This window comes from Schistocerca gregaria, unplaced genomic scaffold (assembly GCF_023897955.1).
Source record: "Schistocerca gregaria isolate iqSchGreg1 unplaced genomic scaffold, iqSchGreg1.2 ptg000294l, whole genome shotgun sequence".
Lineage (NCBI taxonomy): Eukaryota > Metazoa > Arthropoda > Insecta > Orthoptera > Acrididae > Schistocerca > Schistocerca gregaria.
This window is the reverse complement of record NW_026061782.1, coordinates 1,125,304-1,130,840: the sequence shown is the minus strand read 5'-3', so window position 1 is coordinate 1,130,840 and position 5,537 is coordinate 1,125,304.

Below are 5,537 nucleotides of genomic sequence, written 5' to 3'. Positions count from 1 at the left end.
ACTGGCCGCAGTAAGAATAAATGTTGGACTGGGTGAGCAATTGGGACGAGTAACTATGACTCTCTTAAGGTAGAAAATGCCTCGTTACTAGGGTTTCGATTAAGATATCTCGAATATCCCCTCGGAGGAGTAACGATGACTCTTTTATGATACACAGCTAGAGACATATCGCTTTTGGCAGACTGGCTGCAGTAAGAAAAAATGTTGGACTGGTTAAGCTATTGGGACGAGTAACTATAACTCTCTTAAGGTAGCCAATGCCTCGTTACTAGGGTTTCGATTAAGATATCTCGAATAACCCCTGGGAAGTGTAACGATGACTCTATTATGATACACAACTAGTGACATATTGCTTCTGGCAGACTGGCTGCAGTAAGAGAAAATGTTGGACTGATTGAGCAATTGGGACGAGTAACTATGACCCTCTTAAGGTAGCCAATGCCTCGTTACTAGGGTTTCGATTAAGATATCTCGAATAACCCTTCTGGCAAACTGGCCGCAGTAAGAATAAATGTTGGACTGGGTAAGCAATTGGGACGAGTAACTATGACTCTCTTAAGGTAGCCAATGCCTCGTTACTAGGGTTTCGATTAAGATATCTCGAATAACCCCAGGGAGGAGTAACGATGACTCTTTTATGATACACAACTGGTGACATATCGCTTCTGGGAGACAGGCCACATTAAGACAAAATGGCAAACTCGGTGAGCAATTGGGACGAGTAACTATGACTCTCTTTAGGTAGCCAATGCCTCGTTACTAGGGTTTCGATTAAGATATCTCGAATAACCCCTGGGAGGAGTAACGATGACTCTTTTATGATACACAACTAGTGACATATCGCTTCTGGCAGACTGGCCACAGTAAGACAAAATGGCAGACTGGGTGAGCATTTGGGACGAGTAACTATGACTCTCTTAAGGTAGCCAATGCCTCGTTACTAGGGTTTCGATTAAGATATCTCGAATAACCCCTGGGAGGAGAAACGATGACTCTTTATGATACACAACTAGTGACAAATTGCTTCTGGCAGACTGGCTGCAGTAAGAGAAACTGTTGGACTGGGTGAGCAATTGGCACGAGTAACTATGACATTCTTAAGGTAGCCAATGCCTCGTTACTAGGGTTTCGATTAAGATATCTCGAATAACGCCAGGGAGGAGTAACGATGACTCTTTTATGATACACAACTAGTGACATATCGCTTCTGGCAGACTGGCCGCAGTAAGAAAAAATTGCAGACTGTGTGAGCAATTGGGACGAGTAACTATGATTCTCTTAAGGCAGCCAATGCCTCGTTACTAGGGTTTCGATTAGGATATCTAGAATAACCCCTTTGAGGAGTAACGATGACTCTTTTATGATACACAACTAGTGACATATTGCTTCTGGCAGACTGGCTGCAGTAAGAGAAAATGTTGGACTGGGTGAGCAATTGGGACGAGTAACTATGACTCTCTTAAGGTAGCCAATGCCTCGTTACTAGGGTTTCGATTAAGATATCTCGAATAACCCCTGGGAAGTGTAACGATGACTCTTTTATGATACACAACTAGTGACATATCGCTTCTGGCAGACTGGTCGCAGTAAGAATAAATGTTGGACTTTGTGAGCAATTGGGACGAGTAACTATGACTCTCTTAAGGTAGAAAATGCCTCGTTACTAGGGTTTCGATTAAGATATCTCGAATATCCCCTCGGAGGAGTAACGATGACTCTTTTATGATACACAACTAGAGACATATCGCTTTTGGCAGACTGGCTGCAGTAATAAAAAATGTTAGACTGGTTGAGCTATTGGGACGAGTAACTATGACTCTCTTAAGGTAGCGAATGCCTCGTTACTAGGGTTTCGATTAAGATATCTCGAATAACCCCTGGGAAGTGTAACGATGACTCTTTTATGATACACAACTAGTGACATATCGCTTCTGGCAGACTGGCCGCAGTAAGAATAAATGTTGGACTGGGTGAGCAATTGGGACGAGTAACTATGACTCTCTTAAGGTAGCCAATGCCTCGTTACTAGGGTTTCGATTAAGATATCTCGAATAACCCCTGGTAGGAGAAACGATGACTCTTTTATGATACACAACTAGTGACATATTGCTTCTGGCAGACTGGCTGCAGTAAGAGAAAATGTTGGACTGGGTGAGCAATTGGGACGAGTAACTATGACTCTCTCAAGGTAGCCAATGCCTCGTTACTAGGGTTTCGATTAAGATATCTCGAATAACGCCAGGGAGGAGTAACGATGACTCTTTTATGATACACAGCTAGTGACATATCGCTTCTGGCAGACTGGCCACAGTAAGAAAAATTTCAGAATCGGTGAGCATTTGGGACCAGTAACTATGACTCTCTTTAGGTAGCCAATGCCTCGTTACTAGGGTTTCGATTAAGATAAATCGAATAACCCCTGGTAGGAGTAACGATGACTCTTTTATGATACACAACTAGTGACATATCGCTTCTGGCAGACTGGTCGCAGTAAGAATAAATGTTGGACTGGGTGAGCAATTGGGACGAGTAACTATGGCCCTCTTTAGGTAGCCAATGCCTCGTTACTAGGGTTTCGATTAAGATATCTCGAATAACCCCTGGGACGAGTAACGATGACTCTTTTATGATACACAACTAGTGACATCTCGCTTCTGGCAGACTGGCCACAGTAAGACAAAATGGCAGACTGGGTGAGCAATTGGGACGAGTAACTATGACTCTCTTAAGGTAGCCAAAGCCTCGTTACTAGGGTTTCGATTAAGATATCTCGAATAACCCCTGGGAGGAGAAACGATGACTCTTTTATGATACACAACTAGTGACATATTGCTTCTGGCAGACTGGCGGCAGTAAGAGAAAATGTTGGACTGGGTGAGCAATTGGGACGAGTAACTATGACTCTCTTAAGGTAGCCAATGCCTCGTTACTAGGGTTTCGATTAAGATATCTCGAATAACCCCTGGGAAGTGTAACGATGACTCTTTTATGATACACAACTAGTGACATATCGCTTCTGGCAGACTGGTCGCAGTAAGAATAAATGTTGGACTGGGTGAGCAATTGGGACGAGTAACTATGACTCTCTTAAGGTAGAAAATGCCTCGTTACTAGGGTTTCGATTAAGATATCTCGAATATCCCCTCGGAGGAGTAACGATAACTCTTTTATGATACACAACTAGAGACATATCGCTTTTTTCAGACTGGCTGCAGTAAGAAAAAATGTTGGACTTGTTGAGCTATTGGGACGAGTAACTATGACTCTCTTAAGGTAGCAAATGCCTCGTTACTAGGGTTTCGATTAAGATATCTCGAATAACCCCTGGGAAGTGTAACGATGACTCTTTTATGATACACAACTAGTGACATATCGCTTCTGGCAGACTGGCCGCAGTAAGAATAAATGTTGGACTGGGTGAGCAATTGGGACGAGTAACTATGACTCTCTTAAGGTAGCCAATGCCTCGTTACTAGGGTTTCGATTAAGATATCTCGAATAACCCCTGGGAGGAGTAACGATGACTCTTTTATGATACACAGCTAGTGACATATCGCATCTGGCAGACTGGTCGCAGTAAGAATAAATGTTGGACTGGGTGAGCAATTGGGACGAGTAACTATGACTCTCTTAAGGTAGCCAATGCCTCGTTACTAGGGTTTCGATTAAGATATCTCGAATAACCCCTTTGAGGAGTAACGATGACTTTTTATGATACACAACTAGTGACATATTGCTTCTGGCAGACTGGCTGCAGTAAGATAAAATGTTGGACTGGGTGAGCAATTGGGACGAGTAACTATGACTCTCTTAAGGTAGCCAATGCCTCGTTACTAGGGTTTCGATTAAGATATCTCGAAAACCCCTGGGAAGTGTAACGATGACTCTTTTATGATACACAACTAGTGACATATCGCTTCTGGCAGACTGGTCGCAGTAAGAATAAATGTTGGACTGGGTGAGCAATTGGGACGAGTAACTATGACTCTCTTAAGGTAGAAAATGCCTCGTTACTAGGGTTTCGATTAAGATATCTCGAATATCCCCTCGGAGGAGTAACGATGACTCTTTTATGATACACAGCTAGAGACATATCGCTTTTGGCAGACTGGCTGCAGTAAGAAAAAATGTTGGACTGGTTAAGCTATTGGGACGAGTAACTATAACTCTCTTAAGGTAGCCAATGCCTCGTTACTAGGGTTTCGATTAAGATATCTCGAATAACCCCTGGGAAGTGTAACGATGACTCTATTATGATACACAACTAGTGACATATTGCTTCTGGCAGACTGGCTGCAGTAAGAGAAAATGTTGGACTGATTGAGCAATTGGGACGAGTAACTATGACCCTCTTAAGGTAGCCAATGCCTCGTTACTAGGGTTTCGATTAAGATATCTCGAATAACCCTTCTGGCAAACTGGCCGCAGTAAGAATAAATGTTGGACTGGGTAAGCAATTGGGACGAGTAACTATGACTCTCTTAAGGTAGCCAATGCCTCGTTACTAGGGTTTCGATTAAGATATCTCGAATAACCCCAGGGAGGAGTAACGATGACTCTTTTATGATACACAACTGGTGACATATCGCTTCTGGGAGACAGGCCACAGTAAGACAAAATGGCAAACTCGGTGAGCAATTGGGACGAGTAACTATGACTCTCTTTAGGTAGCCAATGCCTCGTTACTAGGGTTTCGATTAAGATATCTCGAATAACCCCTGGGAGGAGTAACGATGACTCTTTTATGATACACAACTAGTGACATATCGCTTCTGGCAGACTGGCCACAGTAAGACAAAATGGCAGACTGGGTGAGCATTTGGGACGAGTAACTATGACTCTCTTAAGGTAGCCAATGCCTCGTTACTAGGGTTTCGATTAAGATATCTCGAATAACCCCTGGGAGGAGAAACGATGACTCTTTATGATACACAACTAGTGACAAATTGCTTCTGGCAGACTGGCTGCAGTAAGAGAAACTGTTGGACTGGGTGAGCAATTGGCACGAGTAACTATGACATTCTTAAGGTAGCCAATGCCTCGTTACTAGGGTTTCGATTAAGATATCTCGAATAACGCCAGGGAGGAGTAACGATGACTCTTTTATGATACACAACTAGTGACATATCGCTTCTGGCAGACTGGCCGCAGTAAGAAAAAATTGCAGACTGTGTGAGCAATTGGGACGAGTAACTATGATTCTCTTAAGGCAGCCAATGCCTCGTTACTAGGGTTTCGATTAGGATATCTAGAATAACCCCTTTGAGGAGTAACGATGACTCTTTTATGATACACAACTAGTGACATATTGCTTCTGGCAGACTGGCTGCAGTAAGAGAAAATGTTGGACTGGGTGAGCAATTGGGACGAGTAACTATGACTCTCTTAAGGTAGCCAATGCCTCGTTACTAGGGTTTCGATTAAGATATCTCGAATAACCCCTGGGAAGTGTAACGATGACTCTTTTATGATACACAACTAGTGACATATCGCTTCTGGCAGACTGGTCGCAGTAAGAATAAATGTTGGACTTTGTG